Below are 24,474 nucleotides of genomic sequence, written 5' to 3'. Positions count from 1 at the left end.
ATTTTGTTTCAGAATTTTCTGGACTATTTCATTAGTCAGTATATGAATTCTTTTATTATAAACACAATAGTTTTAATAATTGTAACTTTTTAACATTTCTATAGCTAATGGTGTAATCCCACTGGTTATTTTTACTCCAGAGTACTTCCCTTTATATATTCAAAACTTACCATAGGTTGTTTGGAAGTTTTTGAAACTTTTATTTATGTACGTCCTTTGCATTTCTTAAGTTTATTCCTAGGTAAAGTATACATATGTGTATACCTTTTCTAACTGTTAATAGCCAGTAGATGTGAAAACAATCTTAATTTTCAAGTAGTTAGTTTGGCTAAAGCCCATATTGGAGATACAGATGATTCCCAACTTAACACTGGTTCAGTTTCCAATTTTTTTACTTTACAAAGGCACAAAAGTAATACATATTCAGTAGAAACCATACTTTAAGTACCCACTCAGCCATTCTGTTTTTCACTTCAGGATAGTATTCAATCATCACATGAGATATTCAGCACTTTATTATAAAATACGATTTGTGATAGATGATTTTGCCTAACTGTAGGTTAATGGTTTAAGTTTGGTGAGGCTAAGCTATGATGTTTGGTAGGTGAAGTGTATTAAACACATTTTAACTTAATGATATTTTCTTTTTATTTTATTGTTGGGGATTCATTGAGGGTATAATAAGCCAGGTTACACTGATTGCAATTGTTAGGCAAAGTTCCTCTTGCAATCATGTCTTGCCTCCATTAAGTGTGACACACACCAAGGCCTTAATGATATTTTCAATGTAGGATGAGTTTATTGGGACATAACCCTGTCATAAATTGAGAATATACATTGTATACATATATTCTTTAATGTTTGTATGTCTGAACAAAAAGTATAAAAAATTAATGACCCAGTCATTCAACTCATAAAATTAAAAAAAAAAAGGAAAGTAGAAGCGAGATATTTATATAAAAGCAGAAATGAGTTTATTACAAAGCATAAAAACAATGCTAATGAATAAACTTAAGGCCTGATCTTGGAAATAGGAAACTGGTAAACTCAACTAGCCAATCAAAGAAAAACAGAGCATAAAATTTGGAAATGAGACTAATCCCTCATCTGGGGTTGATATAAATGAGATTTTCAGGGTCAACTCTGATAATACATTGGGAAATTTTGAAAGGAGTATTCAAATACCTTTCTTTGAAAGGTATTCTTCTAAGAAAATAAGAATTTCTGGGCCGGACGCGGTGGCTCACACCTGTAATCTTAGCACTCTGAGAGGCCGAGGCAGGTGGATTGCCTGAGCTCACAGGTTCCAGACCCGCCTAAGCCAGAGCAAGACCCCATCTCTAAATGCAGCTGGGTGTTGTGGCGGGCACCTGTAGTCCCAGCTACTCAGGAGGCTGAGGCAAGAGAATTGCTTGAGCCCAAGAGTTTGAGGTTGCTGTGAGCTGTGATGCCATAGCACTCTACTGAGGGTGACAAAAATGAGACTGTCTCAAAAAAAACAAACAAATCTAAAACCCTGAAAATTTCAGTGGAAGAAATTAGAACACCTAAAGAAATACCTCCTAAAAGGTGCTAGATCTGGGTAGTTTTGTGGATGAATTCACTTATTAAAACCTAAAGGAACTCATCGTTCTAAGCCCTGTATTTATAGCACAGAGGTTATTTACATTAATGGAATATTTCTTTTATTCTTTAATTCTCTCTCACCTTTATGGATTCAATTCTATCAAATTCTTAAAAAAACAGGTTTCAGGTTGTAAGGAGATTTAGAGGGTACAAAGGCTTCTGTTGACATTATCCCAGCTAGCTGGGTCTCCGCCTTATCATGAACATTCTGAGGACGGGGATCTCCCCATGTGACACCTTGGCTGGTCAGGCACTGTTATCCTTCCTTCTGTGAGCCTAAATCTGCCTCCCTAAACACTTCTTCACTGTTGGTGGGATTGCCAACTAATATAGCCTCTTTAGAAGGAAGTATGGAGAATCCTCAAAGAACTCAAATTAGACCTTCCATTTGATCCCACAATCCCATCACTAGGCATCTACCCAGAAGAGAAAAGAAAATCATTTTATCATAAGGACATTTGTATTAGATTGTTTATTGTAGCTCAATTTACAGTTGCCAGCATGTGGAAACAATGCAAGTGCCCATCAACCCAGGAATGGATTAACAAGTTGTGGTATATGTATACCGTGGAATACTATTTAGCCATAAGAAAAGATAGAGACTACATCTTTTGTATTAACCTGGATATAATTGGAGAACATTCTCTTTAGTAAAGTATCACAAAAATGGAAAAGTAGATATCCAATGTACTCAATATTAATATGAAGCTAGTATATGATCTAATACACGCCCATATAAGAGAAAAACTCAGTTTAATTCAAGTTGGGGGAAGGAGGGAGGGGGACAGGTGTGCTCCCACCTAATAGGCTCAACGTAAGGGTATATGGCACACTTCCTGTGTGCAGGGTACAACTGCAACAGGGACCTTACATAACAAACATTGTAACCTAATCATTATCTACCCTTGTATTAATCTGAAATTTAAAAAAAAACAAACTCCCTAGATTTTGGACCCATTCATCCCTGTTCTGTCCTCTGGTGCTACACAGCATGTAGACTTTCACATAAGAGCCCATCAGATATTTGAAGATAGATGTGTCCTCTTTTTCATGTGTTTTATCCCAGGCTGAATATACTTGCTTCCATCTACTAGTCGTTGTTCATTTGGTAAACATCTGTTGAGGTGCCATCAGGGCACTAGGCATTGCCATTACCTTGCAAACCACAACACTGTCATCCATGTCCTGTTAATGAGAGGCATGTGAGTCTGGAAGCGTCCTGTCAGTGATGCTCAGGTGGGATGGGCCTGCCCTCGCCTTGTTTGGACGCTGTGCTCTGTTAATACAGCTTAAGATTAAACGATGTTCATGAGACTCGTGCTCAGCTTCTTTTACACTTGAGCTACCCTTCCACTCTAATTTTGTCTGGTTGATGATTTAGAACCTTCACAAGATTTGTTCTCTCCTAATTTCTTTTGATTTGGACCTTTGTTCTTTTAGAACAATGTTGATTCTGCCAGCCAATGTGCTATGCTGCCAGTATCGATGCCAACGTTAGTACTCGTGTGCAACCCTACAATCTTCATTCAAGGAATAAATTCATAATTAATAATAATTAATAAATTCAAGTTAGTAAAAACGTTGCATAAAGGAGAAATAGGAGTCTAGGACCTAGCAGAGAGACCATGTCATTAATTTAAAGGTAGTTACTCATCACTGGTTGTGTGCCAATCATTGTGTTGAGAGTCAGTTCACTGGTGGGCTCTCCCTACAGACAGTTGCAGTCTCCTGCTATGGGTCGGGCAGGTGAAACGGTGTGTACAGATGAATTACAAACTGTGATGGGGCCACCAAAGGAAAAACATGGGGCAAGGACAATCAACAAAGTGATTTCTAAGTGACACTCGAGCTGGGACCGAAAGTTTGGAGAGACATCAGTCACTATCCGCTCAATTCAGCTGGACCTTTAGTGGCCATCCTGGGCATAGAGAGAACTTCAGAATAGGTGTAACATCTGTTTGCCCCTCTTGAGTAAATCACAGACTTATGCTTGGAATAAACAAAAACATTGCCTGTGTTACTGGTTTAAGTGCTGCCATCTCAGATAGTTGTGAGCCATTCTGGTTTAAAATAGTCTCATTTTTCCAGTAAAGTCATCCAAATATTCTTGGAGTTCCAGTATTTTGATGTTGAAACTTTTATTAACACCAACTCCTTCTTGCACCTGGAGACTGCTCATAAATCGCTCATCAGATAATGTGTCCTGATTTTTTATGGAAAATATGGTCCTGTGCTTGCTGTAGGGCAGAAAGAAATATGGAAGGTGATGTAATGGTGATTAGTTGTCCCAGATTTTCTGGGACAGGCCTGGACTTAAGCAGTCTGCACTGTGATTAGATGACTATACGTTAGTTTTTGAAATGTGTTAACTTTACGTCAGGGCATCCAACCCTTTTTCTGTTTTGCTGTACGTTGGAAGAATGAAAGTTGTCATGGGCCACATATTAAATATGCAAACACTAACGAAAACTGAGGCACAAAAGAAAAGAACCAGCATACTTTTTGCGGTATCTAATACCACGATAAACAAAACGGGCCTCCAATAATCTGTAGGTGGCCTATGGGCCACAGTTTGGATAGCCCAACTCTAGACGATAGTGTGAATGCTGCTTGTTGGGAGTAGACAGAGATGGGGGTGGCTGGAGTCACTGGGAAGCCTGTCAGAGGTGAGTGTCCTGGAGGAGTGGCAGAGAAGGGAGGATGTGCTGGCACGGCCTGTCACACCTGCTCCTCACTCTGCTCCACGAGCAGTGTGAGTGTCTTGGGCATCTGTCCTGTTCCTCAGACAGTGCACAGTGAGCATGTTTCAAAAGGACAGACTTAGGAGTTAAAATCTGATGTGTGACACATCTCTAGACAAAAAGAAAAAAACTACAGTTATCCCCTTTTGCAGCAGGGAGATAACTAAGAATTGATTGTAGGCATTTAGCCCTGCCTTTAGAATATTTTATTCATGGCTTGGCGCCTATAGCTCAAGTGGTTAGGGCGCCAGCCACATACACCAGAGCTGGCAGGTTCAAATCCAGCCCAGGCCCGCCAAATAACAGTGACAACTACAACCAAAAAATAGCCAGGCCTTGTGGCAGGCGCCTGTTATCCCAGCTACTTGGGAAGCTGAGACAAGAGAATCGCTTAAGTCTAAGAGTTGGAGGTTGCTGTGAGCTGTGACACCATCTACCCAGTGTGACAGCTTGAGACTCTGTCTCAAAAAAAAAAAAAATTTGTTCAGCCTTATAAATAAATACTGTCTGCTTGGAGCTCTGTCCCCAGTACCCTATCCCCAGGTGTTTGGAGAACTGGACCAGGAGCAGTAGTAGGCTGGGTCTTGAAGCTGTTAGGGGTCTTTACCGTGGAGAGGGGCTGGGTGAGTCATTCAGTCCCAGGTTCTCCTGTTCCATGGGTTCCGCTCTCCTGACCCAGCTGAGCGGTCAGAGCTGAGAACTGTGACTCTGCCGTCAACTGTACCCATGGCTTACACATCTGCTTTGGTGGCAGGACCCCCCCTCCCAAACCCAAGGGCAGAAAAATCAGTTCAGAAGAAGCTGACAGTGAGGCAGCGTTGGTTTTTTCCGCTTCTCCCTGTCCAGCAGAAGGAAGGGAAAAATGCTAACCTGGGAAATGGGACCCTGGCCCTGGACTCAGCTGTAAAGCTCTTAAGACAGAAAATCGCCTTGGAATAAGGCTCACACTTACACCTGGCTGCTGGGGTGGTCTCTGAGCGTGCCTGTTCCTTGAACCTGCAGGCCTGCCTACTCCCCTGGGCTTCTGGTGAGAGACCCTGACCTGCTCAGGCGTGGTGGGAAGCAGGGTCAGCCTGGTGGCTGCTGTGAGAAGTCATGACAGTAAGGCAGGGCATTCTGTCAGCACTCCCAGAGCCTGGGGCTCCCTCCGAGGCCAGTGGTGATGGCAGGAGCCTAAGCTTCCCTAGGCTGACGCGGATTCTCTAGGGTGTAACAAGTTCACAGATCCTTCTAGCACCTAACTAAAGCTGACCTTTTTATCACATTAAGAACACAAAAAATATGGACCATACTGGCCATCTTCTCAGGAGCCACCAGGGCCACTCCCAACAGTGCTCTCCTGAAGGCACCCTGCAGGCTTCATTTTCCCTCATAAAATGCTTCTCGCTGTCACTTCCTGACACCAACCCATTCTTACCTCTTCCCCACCCAGCAGACCTGGCAGTCACACTGGCTAACTTGCTTAATGCCATAAAGTCCTTCGGGCAGCCCTGGGACCAGCATATGCATCCGTTCTAAAGGCTAAAGGATGTATTGGGCTGCCATCGTGAATTCTCTGAGCTGGGTGAGCTAAGCAGTGGCCCAGACTAAGGCCAAACCTCCCGGCAGGCTCCTCAACCCAGGCTTTCATCTAACAGCGACACTTCTTCAATGTCCCACAGTTCCCTGTGACTAGAAAAGAAGAGCAGATCTCCAGGCTTTGCAGACTACCTACTTACCCTCCTCCCCTGACGGGATGTTCTAGGAGCTGTGCAGAAGGGCTGTTTCTCCCCAGAGCATCTGCCACAGGAAATGCTCAGCTTCTCTGCTAGCAGTCTGTGAAATGGGCTGAGTTTGAATCTCTTCTTCTATTCAGGGGTCAGTCAGACCATAACCAGCCATCGATCCTGCTCATACAGTTGTGGGGAGCAGGGAGGCAGCCCCCACAAACAGCAGCTATAGTCAATGACCTGGAAGGCCATGCAGACTCCCTTGCGGGCAAAGATGCTCAGGACCAGCTCATCTGGCCCTGCCCTCCCCTCCTGGCCCTTCTTCCCTGAGGATCACAGAGTTGAAAGGGACACCAGCAGGAGGGGAAAGGAAAGTTTGAGTTTTGTTTTTTACTAAATAACTGGGCAGCCTTTCCTTCCATTTTTCCAGATGCTTCTTCAGAAAGATTTCAGTGGCCTGGACTCAGAGATCTAAATCTGCTTTAAATGTGTGTTTTGAAGTAAGGCTGAAACCCCTTTGGTGTTCCCCAGCCCTCCAACATATTACTGATAGGTACCCAGAGAACCATCACAGGCACGGCTTGCTCACATAGGGCTTCATTTTAGGACTGCTAGGGTTTATTTTTTCTGTGCCTCTTGGAGCATTGCCCTAAAATTTCTGGACAATGGCTTGTAAGGGGGCTACCTGGACTAAATTTGCAGGAGCAATAAATCCGACAGAGGTGGCTGAGGAGAGCTGCTCTGGGTCCGCGGGGGCTGTTTGCGCACTGGCACTGCCCTGGCTCCCTCCGGCTCCAGCTCCTGCCCTCTCAGTTACCCCAGCCCTTGGGGCAGACACTGTGTTAAGAGGTGGCCCCAGGATTCCTGCTCTGCTCACAGCCACACTCCAGGCCCCCTTCACCCTCCTGCATGCTCCCGTGGGCCTCTTTGCTGCCTCTTTTACAGCCCTGACTGCACCTGCTGCGTGAGCCACTCCTGGGTGGCCTGAAATGAAGCCCAGGGTGGCAGGAGCAGAGCAGGCACAGCCAGAAAGGAGGGACACGGAGGCAGAGAAGAACAGGCAGGCACAGTCTGATTCTCAGCACAGTAAGAAGTCGTTGGAAATTTTAAAACAGAGAAATGACTTTGTCTGACTTATTTATTGTACTAAAAGCAATGTAATATTTGGCAAAGGGATAAACATGTAGCTCATAGAAACAGAATAGAGAGTCAAAAATAGATTTATATATATGGCTCATTCATTTTTTTGTTATAGTCAAATAGGCATACATGAAATTTACCATTTTAACCATTTTTAAGGACACCATCCAGTGGGCACTAAGTACATTCATGTTGTTGGGCAACCATCACCACCATCCACCTCCAGAACCTTTTTTACCTTGTAAAACTAAAACCTTGTCCTCATTCATCGCTAACGTCTACCTTTCCCAGCCCCCGGCAACCCATTCTCCTTTCTGTCTCTGAATTTGGCTACTCTAGGTAGTAGAGTAGTGGAATCATATGTATTTGTCTATTTGTGAACGGCCTATTCTGGTTACCATGATGTCTTTAAGGCTCACCTATGTTGTAGCATGTTATACTTTCCTTCCTTTTATGGCTGAGTAATAGTCCATCATATGAATATACTACATTTTGGTTATTCCCTCATCTGCGGATGCACCTTTGGGTTACACTATTTGGCTATTGTTAATAATGCTTCTGTGAACATGGGTGTACAAATACTTGTTCAGGTTTCTGCTTTCAATTCTTTTGGGTCTATATCCAGAAGTAGAATTGATAGATCAGATGGTAATTGTATTTTGACTTTTTGAGCAACTGCTATGCTATTTTCCATAGTGGCTGTACCATTTTACATTCCCACCAACAGTGTGAAGCGTTTTGATGTCTCTACATCCTTGCCTACACTTGTTATTTTCTGTTTTTTTAAAGTCATCCCTAAAATGAGTTGCAAAGAAAGAGAATGAAAACTTATTAACCTGTGATGACAGAGAGAATGGGGAGACAGCAGCAGACAAGAGATTCAACAAATCGGTAGATACTGGAAAGTGAATAGCTGGTTGGCTGAGTTGGGTTTCAGCTTTCTGTATTATGTTATGCCTGTGGTTAGGGGAGTCGGTGATGACAAAAGGAATCCTGTTAGTGCCAGAAAATTCCTTAAATGGCTGAGGAATTGGAGGCTTAAATGCTTTCAAAGCCTGGGTTGTGAAGTGAAGCTGAAAACTGGAGGATTGCTTAAAACTCTGATAAGGAGCAGTGAGGCCCCAGGTCCCCTCCCAAAGCCCTGTCACAGGCCTTTGCTCCTCCCTCCCCAAAGAAACTTGTTGGGTCCTCTCTGGACTGGCTGAACCTGACAGCTCTCAACTCCTGGACACCAGGGACAGCTGCGGTGGGTCAAGTGTGGTCGTCCAAAAGTGAGAGTCAGCATGACCCCCAGGGTCTTCCCTCACACAGCACCCCATGTGCTGGTAGACAGACCTCGTCACTGTACCCTCCCACCACCACCACCACCAAAATCTAAATTAGGAAGATCCCATTCTGTGGATACTGGTCATCTCAAGAGAGAAGATCCACAGATATTCATTGCCAGGGTTTTTTACTTAATTTCTACTGTGAGGGCCAGAGAGTTGATGGGTCTCACCTGTGTACTCTGAACTTTTAATTTTTTCCCTCATGTATAGGAAGAATTAGTGAAGGATCATCAGATGTGCAGTGGTAGCCTCTATTAGGGAAGAGGCGTAAAGAACCAAAAAAGGATATCTGAATACTGTTATTCTAATGTTCACTTGGATAATTTATATATAGTCTCATATATAAATATATTTTAGCTGAGATAACTCTTGCATTAGAATATAATTCAAAATTTGAATTCATTATTTTAAATTGAAAGTAAAAGCTTGGTTGTATTTGTATTAATAGAGTTAAAGTCGTATGCCTTTCTTATAGTATTTCATTCCTCCATTTCATCAGGCTACAATGAAGAGTGTGGGATGCAAAAATGAGAACATTTTTTTTTGAAAAAATAAATAAAATAGATAAACCATTGGCCAGACTAACTAGAAATAGAAAAGTAAAATCTCTAATAACCTCAATCAGAAACGATAAAGGGGAAATAACAACTGATCCCACAGAGATACAAGAGATCATCTCTGAATACTACCAGAAACTCTATGCCCAGAAATTTGACAATGTGAAGGAAATGGATCAATATTTGGAATCACACCCTCTCCCTAGACTTAGCCAGGAAGAAATAGACCTCCTGAACAGACCAATTTCAAGCACTGAGATCATAGAAACAATAAAAAAGCTTCCAACTAAAAAATGCCCTGGTCCAGATGGCTTCACTCCAGAATTCTATCAAACCTTCAAGGAAGAGCTTATTCCTGTACTGCAGAAATTATTCCAAAAAACTGAGGAAGAAGGAATCTTCCCCAAAACATTCTATGAAGCAAACATCACCCTGATACCAAAACCAGGAAAAGACCCAAACAAAAAGGAGAATTTCAGACCAATCTCACTCATGAATATAGATGGAAAAATTCTCAACAAAATCCTAGCCAATAGATTACAGCTTATCATCAAAAAAGTCATTCATCATGATCAAGTAGGCTTCATCCCAGGGATGTAAGGCTGGTTTAACATACGCAAGTCCATAAACGTTATCCACCATATTAACAGAGGCAAAAATAAAGATCATATGATCCTCTCAATAGATGCAGAAAAAGCATTTGATAAAATCCAGCATCCTTTTCTAATTAGAACACTGAAGAGTATAGGCATATGTGGCACATTTCTAAAACTGATTGAAGCTATCTATGACAAACCCACAGCCAATATTTTACTGAATGGAGTAAAACTGAAAGCTTTTCCTCTTAGAACTGGAACCAGACAAGGTTGTCCTCTGTCACCTTTACTATTCAACATAGTGCTGGAAGTTCTAGCCAATACAATTAGGCAAGACAAGGAAATAAAGGGAATCCAAATGGGAGCAGAGGAGGTCAAACTCTCCCTCTTTGCTGATGACATGATCTTATACTTAGAGAACCCCAAAGACTCAACCACAAGACTCCTAGAAGTCATCAAAAAATACAGTAATGTTTCAGGATATAAAATCAATGTCCACAAGTCAGTAGCCTTTTATCATAAGGACACTTGTACTAGACTGTTTATTGCAGCTCAATTTACAATCGCCAAAATGTGGAAACAGCCTAAATGCCCACCAACCCAGGAATGGATTAACAAGCTGTGGTATATGTATACCATGGAATACTATTCAGCCATTAAAAAAAATGGAGACTTTACATCCTTCGTATTAACCTGGATGGACGTGGAAGACATTATTCTTAGTAAAGCATCACAAAAATGGAGAAGCATGAATCCTATGTACTCAATCTTGATATGAGGACAATTAATGACAATTAAGGTTATAGGGGGGGAAGCAGAAAGAGGGATGGAGGGAGGTGGGTGGGGCCTTGGTGTGTGTCACACTTTATGGGGGCAAGACATGATTGCAAGAGGGACTTTACCTAACAATTACAATCAATGTAACTGGCTTATTGTACCCTCAATGAATCCCCAACAATAAAAAAAAAAAAATGAGAACATTTTATTGACTGCACATCTCAGGAAAAAGAAAAGCTAATACAGCTTGATTATTTGCAGCAAAAGAGTTAGATCAAAACTTGCATGTGGGGAGTTAAATCAAAAGTTTGGATCATTTCAAAAACATATCTCTTTTGCTTTGAGAGATTCTTCTCTGATATCCACATTTTAATATAAACATTCTTTATGTTCTTGGAGGTCATATTACTTTAATTAAAAGATGATACTTTCTAATTCTCACTAACCATATTTTCCATCTATATGATGTAGTGTTTCATCTCTCCGCCTATTTACTGCAAAGGGAATGTTCTTTTTTCTTTCTTAAAATGTTTTTTGGATTGTAAAACAAAACAAAGACCAAAAAACAAGCTGTTAACTCTGCCAGATGTTTAATTAAGCAGATTTTATAGGAATGTCAAGAACTGAAAACACAATTCTGGAGCTATATTGCAAGCCAGATAAAATTCTAATCTTCAGAGGGAAAAACAATGACTTCTGAAGTTCTGACTACTCTTTAGTGTTTGACTTAATGAGAAAACTTGGTATGAAAGAAAAATGATGACAATAGAAAAGCATAGACTTACAGAAAATAGACTAGGATATAAAACTAAGGACAGTGTAAGGGACAGACTAAGGTCTGTTAGTGTGTAACAGACAGACACGGTGGCTATGGCGATCTTCTTTAATCAAGAGACAGGAATATCTATAGCCATTTCTGTATCTGTTGACATCTGTATCTCATGAGTATTATAAAGTTGTGCAGCTCTTCCTTGGTGCCAAGTTCTGGTCTGTTCCTCAAAGTAGATTCACGTACCTTGTGGGGGAGTGATCTTTGAATAACATGATCATTGACCATTACAGTCTGCTGATGAACACCTCGAGGCGGGGGGAAGAGGGAGTCATCTGCAGGATTTGAACAGCACCTGCTGTCAGCTGATCAAATTAGCTGCTCTGATCCTGCCTCTGCCCAGGAAAGAAGGAATAAAGCAGGAAACTGTCTTTAGAGGACAGTGAATAGAATGAAAATGACCAATATTTGAACTGTTATTCCAAAATTTTCAGATTTTGACAGGTCTATGTGCATATTTGTCTTTGACTTTTTTGCTATTAAAATGTTATGTATGGGGCGGCGCCTGTGGCTCAAAGGAGTAGGGCGCTGGCCCCATATACCGGAGGTGGTGGGTTCAAACCCGGCCCCGGCCAAAAATAAATAAATAAATAAATAAATAAATAAAAATAAAAAATAAAATTAAAAAAAAGAAATACAGAATGGGTCCTTCCCATTAAAAAAAAATGTTATGTATGTTAAAAAAAAACAAAACCAAAAAAGGAAACCAAGTAGAAACTGAAGACATCAGAGAATTCCAAAGAAACTTTATTTCACCTCAGAGATAAGATGTTGCATCCATTAAAACAAAACAAAAAAAAAAGACAATTCAAAACAATTTTGAAAAACTGAAAAAGGGTTTTTGAAGCTGATGATAGCCAAAATAATGAGTTCCATAGATGGGTTGGAAGATGAAATGAAAGAAATTTCTCAGAGAGAATACAAAGACAGAGGTGCAAAATAAGAGAGAAAAGAAGTGTAGAAGGTCCACCTTACAAAGCGAATGTACAGCTCATAAGAGCTCCATGAAGAGAACATAGAAAAAACAGGAGAGAGAGAATTGTCAAAACACAATTCCTCGAAGCTGAAAGATACACATTGCCAATAAGGAGGGGACCTCCCGAGGGTCTGACTTCACAAGTGCACAGAGACCCACAGCAGGTCAAATCATCATGTCTGAAATTCCAGACATCAGGGATGAAGAGAAGATTCTAAAAGTTTGAAAGGGAAACATGCACATGTATACAAACACACAACGGGCCACACATAAAGGATCAGTGAGTGAGCCTGGCATTATGCCTCTCGACGGCCTTCAAATGCCATGAAGTGATGATACCTTCACAATTCTGGAGATAAAAAGACTTCCACTTACAATTTCATCTCCAGACAAGATGTCAATTGAGTATAACAGTACAGCCTTGACACTTTGGGAAATATCAAGTTTAAAAATTTTAGCTTTCCATGCATTGGTTCTTAGGAAACTACTGGAGGATGTGTTCAACCAAAATGGTGACGTTTACAAGCCGGGTGTGATAGTTCACACCCGTGATTCATGGTGGGCCTCCATTTTATATGGGAGCTTAATTCCATTCAGGAGGGCAGACCCCTCATGCCTTAATCGCCTCCTCAAGGCCCCACTTATTAATACTGTTGTATTGGGGATTAAGTTTCAATGTGAATTTCAGAGGTGACAAGATATTTAAACCATAGTAGAGATAATGCCTAACATTGAAAAAGCTAATGTAGTGGTCATGTGAGGCTGTTGTTTAGAAATGATGGAAGAAAATACCAGAAGGAATGGCTAAAAGTCGAAGTGATTGCCTTTAAGGAAGTAGAGGTGGGAAGGGTGGAGCAGAGGCCTGCTTTTCTCATTCTCATGGTACCTATTGACATTTTATCAGTGTATGGGTACTGTTTGGATGAGAAGAAAAATGTTTTTAGAAAGACTAAAATTAAGTTTTCAGCTTAATGGCTGAGCACTGGCACTGGGTGAGGAACAACTTTTGATTCTTTCTCTGATGAGTTCTCTATGCAAATCGGGGTACCTTTGGGCAGCCGGGGGCATGGGGTGGACATGGGGTGGACGCCCTGAAGTGATGTCTTCACGTGGTTGTCAGTGCCAGGTATTTTCCAACAGAATCATAGTGATACTCTCCTGGCCGTATTGATGCAGGTGGCATAGAAGATCCTGCTTCTGTAGCCCCACCTGTTGCACACCCTCCCTGCAGCCTGCCACCTGGGAGACATGAGCAGAACGCATGCTTTGTGTGCTTGGCACCAGTGTGGAGCAGGTGTTGGTCACAGAGGCAGCCTGGCGAGACCCACAATTCTGAAGCTAGGCCAAAAAGGCCAAATCATGATGTTTTCAGGTTGATGGGCCCTTAGGCCACTTTTGACTCCCCGCCCCGTTTTAAACAGGAGCATCTGATATTCTCAGAGAGTCCTCAGTGTCCGAGTCTTGTGATGAGGGATGATGTGATGAGTCCTTGATGTCTGAGGACCAGCCCTCTGCTCAATCCCTTGTGCCAGTGAAGCATGTCTCTCTCTTTCCAAGTCCAGCCATGACTGGCTAAAACCCCAGATCTATTTCCTTTTGACACTCGTGAAATTCCAGGGCTGCTACTAGTTAGTGAGGCAGAAATTCCTGGGATGGGCTCTGTCTCAAAGGTGCACACTCTATTATGGGGTGGAGTGATGGTCCAGTAAAACTACAGACTGGATATTTGTCTTAAAATGTGGTCATAAAAACAGCAATCAGTTTTCAGACTTAGCTGTTTGGATAAATTCAACCTGAGCTGAAGGTGTTCTCAGTTGAAGTGATAGGTATTTACTAGTTAAGAGTGTGAAGCCTCCAAGTTGTCTGTAAGAATGTGAGTTGTGTAAGATGAGGCACACCAGGCCCAGAAGTTCCCACGTTCACGCCACTAACAAAGCTGGGGGCCATGTGGATGCCAGGGCGCCTTATTATAAAGAATAGCTGACTTTATAGAAAAGGAGAGAGGGAGGATCTGACCGTTAGAATCTGTTAATGTGGTCTCGTGCCCGTGCTGTCTCCCTGGATCATACTCTTGTCTATGGAAGTGGATTCTGGTGTTCTCCCCATTTTGCAGTTGTATAAACTGAGGGCCAGATAAGTGCCTTGTCCAAGGTCAGGCTGCTAGTGACTTGTGCAGCCAGTATCCGTACACAGGTCTGTCTGACCCCCGCGGCCATACACCTTCCTGAAGTAGTTGGACTCTTATTTCCAGGTGACAGAAACCAACTCCAGCTAAGTTAAGCAAGGGAGATGTATTGTTTCCAACAACTGAGTGAATCTAGAGCCAGCTACAACTCTGAGGCGGTGTCTCCATTTCTTCTCTGTGTGTGTGAGCTCTCATTTCTCCACATGGCTTCCTCCTTTGAGGCTGGGAGAGGATAGCTTCAGGCTTACATCTTCCCAGTTTTGGACTCCTTTGAATTGACAGCTCTGTCCTATCCGTGTTCAAAGATAAAATAGCAGGGAAGATCTCTGATTGGCTGGCATGGATCACAGGCCCAGTTTTGAGACCAAGCACTTTGGCCACTGATTGCCACCCCCGCCAGACTCACACATGACAAAGGAGGCGTGTGCTACTAATTCTAGAAGTGGTAGGCATGGGCAGGAGGTCCTGAGCATTAGTTTGTGAAATCTCTATGATGTCACATGCCTCTTATTAACATATATATGTATATATATTTTGAGACAGAGTCTCACTTTGTCACCCTCAGTGGAGTGCCATGGCATCATAACTCACAGCAACCTCAAACACCTGGACTTAAGCGATCCTCTTGCCTCAGCCTCCTGAGTAGCTGGGACTACAGGTGCCCACCATAATGCTCAGCTATTTTTTTTTTTGTGTGTGTGTGTTTTTTTTTTTTTGGCCGGGGCTGCGTTTGAACCCGCCACCTCCGGCATATGGGACCGGCGCCCTACTCCTTGAGCCATAGGCGCTGCCCTCAGCTATTCTTTTAGAGACAGGGTCTCACTCTTGCTCAGGCTGGCCTAGAACTCAGCCTGCTTGAGTTCACGCAATCCAGCTGACTGGGCCTCCCAGTGTGCTAGGATTACAGGCCTGAGTCACCGCACCCAGTCCTCTTATTAATATTTTAGTATGTCTGCGAGTATATCTCAATGCTATGGCAGAAACAGGACAACTCCCACAGAAGAGTGATCTCCTGTGCTTACCTCCCGCTGAAGACCCAGTGTCCTTGCAGACCCAGGATGAGAGAGAGTAAAACCATAACCTCAGAGCTTTGTGTAGAGGTTGCTGGTTAGACAGGAGTCTCACAGCCATCCCAGAAGTGCTGGGAGTTCAGCCAGAAGGCCACCTGTTTTTGTATGAACACTATGCATCTGGAGCAACAGGGAAAGACCCGTGTGAGTGGTCGGCCATCACACCTAAAATTCCTTGTCTTTATTGGACTGTTCCCAAAGGTTTCAGATACTCATATCATCAAAAGGGAATTAAAAAGTTGCATGCGTTGATAAGATTGATATAGATAAAAGGAACTAAATCCTTTCCTAATGATTCAGAAGGGCCCCAGGTGTAACTCCCAGCTGCCAAGCTACAGACTGTCTTAGGCTCTCAGTGAGAGAAGCAAATCCTTGCCGATGTAGAGGTGGGAGGGTTCCTGTGTCATGGGTCATAGGAAAAGAAAGTATGCCATGGGAAGTGCGAGTGGCCGATCACAGAGAGCGCCTTTAAGCATCTGTCCCTGGAGACCCGTAAGGCATTTGCTGGACCAGTGAGGGGACAAGGGCACTCTAGTCCCTGCTGTTTCACAAGCTGGGCTGGGGGTGGGGAGCATCCAGCCGTGTAAGTTTCTCACTAATTGCTGTTTTTAGCTGGTATGATCTCTTCCTGATGGGTTCCTTGGGTTCAATTAAGGCTTTTGACTGTTGGCAATGGGATTATTCAAAGCCTTAATTAAGTGCCTGCCTGTTTATGGGGCCGAGTGCCAGGTGCTGACACAGACACAGGCCCCGAAGCCTGGTCATGCCCTGCCCGTGGCTCACCCTTCATTCCTCACCCTCATAACATACCCATGAGGTAAGTCTTACGGACATTTTTCTGTGGTCTGATTTGTTTGGGACATTAATATTCTATTTCTTCTTGTTGTGCATTTATGTTCATTTATTATCTGAGTGACCTTTTACTCAGAGATGGAGCAGAGGATTGACTCTTCGTCAGCTAATTCCTCAACACTTTGGTTTTATTTCCTGTTATTTGTCAGTTTTTTACTCACCAGTCCTGTTCTAGTCTTTTATCATTGGAGAATTTATTTATTATAGAAGAAACTGCCTTATAACAGGGCAAGTTCAGAGTAACATGCTGCAGGCAGACAGGCGGGCCTGAGTGGACGGACTGTTGCAGAATCAGGTGTCCTCAGCTTAGGGGAGATGCCCAGCGGACAAGTTTTCTTAATGTTCTTTTCCTTAGGCCCAGTCCTTCTCAGCACTGATTCAATTACTTACCAGTGAAATAAGTACTTGTTGGTAGCCCCTCGTCTGTGGATCCCAGCTCCGAAGCTTCCTCTGCTCCCTGCCTGTGTCCTCTGTGTGGCTCTTTTCTCCCTGGCCTCAGCTCAGTCCCACTTTCTCTGCTTTTTGGTCTCCGCTCCCTGACCTGGGCGGAGACTCTTCCTACCCAGACCTGGCTGACTGTTGGGCCACCACAGCCTATGCTTTGCAGCTGTGTGGGCTTGCAGAGTGTGCCGGTCAGGCCCTGCCAATCACTCACTAGGCAAAGAGAGGCTAGATGTGTTGCTCTGAATCCTGGCGGGGCAGTGGGGACAGAGACCCTGTCCTAGGTAGCTAGGAATGGGTTGAAAACTCTTGATACATGTTGGAGAAAAAACAAAAGGCTCAGTCCCCTTCAGAAAGTTTCACTTTCAGTCATTAAGCAAATCTCTAGAGAGCGCCAGATTCTGAGCAGTGCCTCTGGTGACACGGGGAGCCTCTCTGCAGGGGCTGAGCAGTGCCTCATAGTGACATGGGCAGCCCCTCTGCAGGGGCTGAGCAGTGCCTCATAGTGACACGGGGAACCTCTCTGCAGGAGCTGAGCAGCTGTCTGTTCAAAGCCAGCTTCCTATGCCACCATCAGCAAGCATGGAATGAGCCCTCGTTCCTTTTAAAGGCCTTTTGAGGCCATAAAGGCTTTTGAGGACATTATATGGAGCTGGAGCACAGTTTTACTGTTTAAAATTATTATAGGGGTTATATCTTTATTTTTTATGACAAGTTGTTGGTTATGCTCTTGATTTATTTGAAACCGGGCTTTTGTTCAAGCACACAACCTCCAATTAAATGTGGTTTCTGTGGCAAAAATATGATTCTCTCCTTAGAATGACCCTCTTTGGAGACATTTCCAAAAACTCATTATGGTGAAAACTCAGAGCTGCCTATTCATGTTCATGAGCATTTCTCCTGTGGTCACTTGGTTTTCCCATACGCAGGATTAGAGGGTGCTGAGGCTGTGGGTTGGACCCAGAGGAGAGTGGAGGGAAAGGAAAGAATCTCTCCCGAGATGCTAAGTGGGTCACCATCTAAAACCAAATACTTCAGAGATGGAAGGAACCTGAGCTATCAAAAACCAGTTCTTCCTTAACAAAAGGAAGGCGTTACAACCCGGAGAGGGTGGGAAGCGAGGCCAGCCCCAGGTGCTCAGGCACTGGGTCACATGCTGTCCTCTCTGCCACACTGACTCCCTGAGGGTGTCTTGGGCATACTCCTGGCACCCATCCTGTCCTGGAGTGAATCCAAGGGAAACAACCAAAGACTTGCTTATGGTGTGACTATATTTTTCATGAACCATCTGACATTTTGAAAAGAGGGAAACAGATATTACTTATCCTTTAGGAGATTTATGGTCTATCAGAGATAGATATTTATCAGTACTTTGGGTTCTAAAGAACTTGTCTCATCAAAAACATGAATTTAGGGATGCAAGGCTGGTTTAACATACGCAAGTCTATAAACGTTATCCACCATATTAACAGAGGCAAAAATAAAGATCACATGATCCTCTCAATAGATGCAGAAAAAGCATTTGATAAAATCCAGCATCCTTTTCTAATTAGAACACTGAAGAGTATAGGCATAGGTGGCACATTTCTAAAACTGATTGAAGCTATCTATGACAAACCCACAGCCAATATTTTACTGAATGGAGTAAAACTGAAAGCTTTTCCTCTTAGAACTGGAACCAGACAAGGTTGTCCTCTGTCACCTTTACTATTCAACGTAGTGCTGGAAGTTCTAGCCAATACAATTAGGCAAGACAAGGAAATCAAGGGAATCCAAATGGGAGCAGAGGAGGTCAAACTCTCCCTCTTTGCTGACGACATGATCTTATACTTAGAGAACCCCAAAGACTCAACCACAAGACTCCTAGAAGTCATCAAAAAATACAGTAATGTTTCAGGATATAAAATCAATGTCCACAAGTCAGTAGCCTTTGTATACACGAATAACAGTCAAGATGAGAAGCTAATTAAGGACACAACTCCCTTCACCGTAGTTTCAAAGAAAATGAAATACCTAGGAATATACCTAACGAAGGAGGTGAAGGACCTCTATAAAGAAAACTATGAAATCCTCAGAAAGGAAATAGCAGAGGATATTAACAAATGGAAGAACATACCATGCTCATGGATGGGAAGAATCAACATTGTTAAAATGTCTATACTTCCCAAAGCTATCTACCTATTCAATGCCATTCCTATCAAAGTACCTACATCATACTTTCAAGATTTGGAAAAAATGATTCTGCGTTTTGTATGGAACCGGAAAAAACCCCGTATAGCTAAGGCAGTTCTTAGTAACAAAAATAAAGCTGGGGGCGTCAGCATACCAGATTTTAGTCTGTACTACAAAGCCATAGTGGTCAAGACAGCATGGTACTGGCACAAAAATAGAGACATAGACACTTGGAATTGAATTGAACACCAAGAAATGAAACTAACATCTTACAACCACCTAATCTTTGATAAACCATACAAGAACTTACCTTGGGGGAAAGACTCCCTATTCAATAAATGGTGTTGGGAGAACTGGATGTCTACATGTAAAAGACTGAAACTGGACCCACACCTTTCCCCACTCACAAAAATTGATTCAAGATGGATAAAGGACTTAAATTTAAGGCATGAAACAATAAAAATCCTCAAAGAAAGCATAGGAAAAACACTGGAAGATATTGGCCTGGGGGAAGACTTCATGAAGAAGACTGCCATGGCAATTGCAACAACAACAAAAATAAACAGATGGGACTTCATTAAACTGAAAAGCTTCTGTACAGCTAAGGAGACAATAACCAAAGCAAAGAGACAACCCACACAATGGGAAAGGATATTTGCATATTTTCAATCAGACAAAAGCTTGATGACCAGGATCTATAGAGAACTCAAGTTAATCCACATGAAAAAAGCCAACAATCCCATATATCAATGGGCAAGAGACATGAATAGAACTTTCTCTAAAGACGACAGACGAATGGCTAACAAACATATGAAAAAATGTTCATCATCTCTATATGTTAGAGAAATGCAAATCAAAACAACCCTGAGATATCATCTAACCCCAGGGAGAATGGCCCACATCACAAAATCTCAAAACTGCAGATGCTGGCGTGGATGTGGAGAGAAGGGAACACTTTTACACTGCTGGTGGGACTGCAAACTAGTACAACCTTTCTGGAAGGAAGTATGGAGAAACCTCAAAGCACTCAAGCTAGACCTCCCATTCGATCCTGCAATCCCATTACTGGGCATCTACCCAGAAGGAAAGAAATCCTTTTATCATAAGGACACTTGTACTAGACTGTTTATGGCAGCTCAATTTACCATTGCCAAAATGTGGAAACAGCCTAAATGCCCACCAACCCAGGAATGGATTAACAAGCTGTGGTATATGTATACCATGGAATACTATTCAGCCATTAAAAAAAATGGAGACTTTACATCCTTCGTATTGACCTGGATGGAAGTGGAAGACATTATTCTTAGTAAAGCATCACAAAAATGGAGAAGCATGAATCCTATGTACTCAATCTTGATATGAGGACAATTAATGACAATTATGGTTATGGGAGGGAAACAGAAAGAGGGAAGGAGGGAGGTGGGTGGGGCCTTGGTGTGTGTCACACTTTATGGGGGCAAGACATGATTGCAAGAGGGACTTTACCTAACAATTGCAATCAGTGTAACTGGCTTATTGTACCCTCAATGAATCCCCAACAATAAAAAAAAAAAAAAAAACATGAATTTACCACCAGGTGTGGAGAAAAACCACTCAACTTGGAGACCAAAATTGTGGTCTCAGATTTGCTATTTAATCTGCCATGTGACATCACTGGCAAACCTTCCACTTCTCTGGGCCTCTTTTCTCGGCTCTGTGTGCTGTTATGGACACTGTTGGGGCCCCACTGAGACCCCCTTCATCCTGTCCAGGCCTGGTGTAGACAAGGGCTCATGCATATGTTCTCTGAAGCTGTATCTCAGCTTCTGCTTATGGGTAGCCCAGCCAAAGACACCTCCCTCATACTTGGCAAGAATCAGCTAAGATTCTGTATGTGGAAACCTTCTGAAAACGAATCAATGGATTTTTACAGAGCCGAGGCTTCCTGACTGAAGGCCAGCGATGATAGCAGATAAGGCAGCCAGGGAGGCCAGGGCTGTTGTCATGTGTCCCAAGGCTGTGAACCCAGGCTTTCCTTCCTTCCCCACCCAGGAGCCCAGAGTCATGGGCACACAGTAAAAATGGGTTTTACTTGAAGTTGAACAATGTTTACGTTATGTAAGGTAGTGGCTGAACACATTTTCCCCATATTGGAAGGACAAGTGTCAGTGTTGCAAATCATTTGGACCTTGGAACTGAGCAAGGTCACAGAAATTCCTGCCTTGGCTTCAGATCCAAAGTGCTATAAAAGTACCATTTGCAAACTGCTGTTTTCTTAAGTGATGCCAGTTTCAGCATATTTAAAAATCCCTGAACATTAATTTTAACAGGGAATGTCAGAGATGAATGTGATGTATGTGTACAAAGTGAGGGGGGAAAGAGAAAGTGATAGAAGGATGGAACCCCCCAGGTCTGGAAAGCTTGTAGTGTCCCCAGTTAATCATTGATGCCTCAGGGCCTGATGGGCTGCCAGAACTGGCCCGCTATAGAAGGCCAGCATGCTTGCTAGGGGAATGCTGTGATGCGTGTGGTGTGTTAATGATTTACCCCCTCACAGTTGCAGTGCTTGGCCTGCCCCTCTTTCCCCGAGGCTGACTGGAGCCTGTGCGATCCTCTTCCAGAAGGTAGGGCAGCCCTACCTAACAGGTGCAGAGAAGATGATGATGATTTGCACAGGAAGCCCAAGTGGTTTCTGTCTGTAGGAAAGGGTTTCCTTCATTTTCTGAAAATGAGAAGAATGCTGTAACAGGGTCATTGTTGCCTGATGTCCCTTGAAGCTTTGTGCCAAGATAGGACCACAAGATGCACTGATTTTATATGGGTGCATAACCTGTGTCACCTTTAAGCATGCATAATGTTTATTTACATAGCTCTTTTATTTCTATTACTAGAAGGTCCCTGAGGACCTCAACAAATTAATGAATATGCTAATATAGACACACTAACACAAAAGGAGCACATCTTTTAATTTAATTTTTTTGTTTTATAAAAGCCAAGAGTATTATTTGCATAACTGTCAGAAACTAATAGTTACCTAAAAGGAAAAGAGGAGAGACTCAACAATCCTACCCACCCAGAGACAACCACTGTTAACACTTGGTTTCATGTTATAACATCTGGGAGACCTCACACATCCAGAGTGATGTGTTCTCCTTCAGCGTAGTCAGCCTAGGGGCTGATTGCTTGTTTAGTGAGACTCCAATGGCTTCTGGTGTTGTTGACATGTCTACTGGACAATGAACTTCAGGATCTCAGCCATGTCTACTGGACAATCAACTTCAGGATCTCAGCCATGTCTACTGGACAATGAACTTCAGGATCTCAGCCATGTCTACTGGACAATCAACTTCAGGAACTCAGCCATGTCTACTGGACAATCAACTTCAGGAACTCAGCCATGTCTACTGGACAATCAACTTCAGGAGCTCAGCCACGTCTCCTGGACAATCAACTTCAGGATCTTAGCCACGTCTACTGGACAATCAACTTCAGGATCTCAGCCATGTCTATTGGACAATGAACTTCAGGAGCTCAGCATTTTCCCATAGGTATTCAGCCTCTGTCATGAATATAATTCAGATTTTGAGAGGAAAGAGATATTTTGTTTGTTTCCAGAAATTTAAAAGAGATGGTGATACTGATTTGGAGTTTTGTTTGTTTTGTTTTTATTTCTTTTTCCTTGGAGGCCTGACTGGAAAGACAGACTCGTCAGATTCAGACTGGCACTTAAGGAGTGACAATATGAAGTAACCAAAGAGGGATTTTTCGCTTTGGGGATTTCCACTGTCATTCAAGGCTTCCTTCCTTTGGAAGAAATCTACATCCTGGTCACTGAGAATCAGCTATTGTTGGAGAGAGGCAAAGTGGCCCAGGGTGGGTTGGGGGCTGGACACCTGGGAAGGACACTGAGCTCAGTCCAAAAACAACACTGGTGCTTTAAATACAGATTTTGCTCCCTTCGAGTGCTTAGGGAAGTGCCTGTGTTTGGATATCCGGGCATGTGTGCCAGGGCTCCCCGTGTACCTATACACCATTGTAGATGACCTTGCAGGGGGTGGGAGGTGGATTATTGCTACAGGTCATTGAGGGCTTTCTTCATAAGTGGCAAGGTCATCCAGTGAATTTTGGTTTTGCTTCATCCAAATCCATTCTCTCTTGCCTTGGAGTGGATATATGGGTAGAAGCTATCACTACCACTGTTTTGTAACACTGACATTCTCAGGAGTTTTCTATGATGTCTTCCGTGCACTGTCCAGTGCTAAGATCCTGCAATTCTGGGTCCTTGGCTACATACTGGTGGGCCGCTCTGCTTCTCTCCAGATGAGTCCATTCTGAAGGGCCCGTTGAGTTTTATCTCTGCATTTTCCCCTCTTTTGGGAGCTGTCTTCTCTACAGTTGTTATGAATCTTAGTTGAGTCAAATATTTTAAAGTGCAAAACACTTAGCACTCAACAAATGTCACCCACTAACTATTGTGAGCAAAAGGCCAAGGGTGGAAAGCCAGTGGTCTAGAGCAGCAGAGCCCACAAGACGGAGGGCTGGGACTAGGTGTAAGTGGTAATTTTGCAAGTAGCTGCATTTTTAAAAAGTAGAAAGAAACAAGTGAACTTAATGTCTTTAACTCAGCATGTCAAAAATATTGCCCTTTAATATGTAATCAATATTTTTAAATTATTGAGATATTATACATTTTTTTGTACTATCTTTGATACCCAGTGTGTAATGTACATTTCTAAGGAAACTCAGTCTCGCTAGGCGTATTGGTGTGTGTGACTAGTGGCTACCATTGAGCGCCATTGGTGTGTGTGACTAGTGGCTACCATTGAGTGCCATTGGTGTGTGTGACTAGTGGCTACCATTGAGCGCCACTGGTGTGTGTGACTAGTGGCTACCATTGAGCGCCACTGGTATGTGTGACTAGTGGCTACCATTGAGCGCCATTGGTGTGTGTGACTAGTGGCTACCATTGAGTGCCATTGGTATGTGTGACTAGTGGCTACCATTGGGCAGCACAGGGCCAAAACCTTGCAACTCATAGCCAGTTTCAGGGACCAGCAGCGTCTGTGAGCTTGTCCCAGCTGTAGAATGTCAGGCCCAGCCCAGACAGTGGAAGCAGAATGTGCATTTTAACAAGATCCCCAAGTGACTTGTTGACATGTTAGGGTGAAGCCCAGGTCATAGTCCCCATGTGCAGTCCACACCCTGAGGTTCTGATTTAACTGGTATAAGGTGGGGCCTGGGCACTGGCATTTTTAAAGCTCCCTTGATGATGCTAATACACAAGAGTCACTTGTGTCATGGCCTCTGGAGCCAGTATGCCTAACTCTGCCTGTTTATACCTTTGAGACCTTGGGAAATTACCAAAACTGTAATTTCCACATCTGTTAAATGGGGATGAAAGTACTATCTGCTTCAAGGGTCGTTATGAGGGTTAAATGAGTTGACGCATGGACAATACCTGGCACAGTGAGAGAACTCAAGAAATCCAGGCTCTTA

At 43.0% G+C, this 24,474-nt stretch overlaps 1 protein-coding gene across 3 annotated transcripts in view; it reads left to right on the top strand.

Moving 5' to 3' along the window:
* The window catches only part of MYLK (myosin light chain kinase), a 212,626-nt gene that overhangs the window by 31,710 nt on the left and 156,442 nt on the right, over positions 1-24,474 (top strand). The window lies entirely within an intron of this gene.

This window comes from Nycticebus coucang, chromosome 16, assembly GCF_027406575.1.
Source record: "Nycticebus coucang isolate mNycCou1 chromosome 16, mNycCou1.pri, whole genome shotgun sequence".
Lineage (NCBI taxonomy): Eukaryota > Metazoa > Chordata > Mammalia > Primates > Lorisidae > Nycticebus > Nycticebus coucang.
The sequence above is the reverse complement of the archived record's forward strand: the minus strand, read 5'-3'. Positions and strand labels throughout refer to the sequence as shown.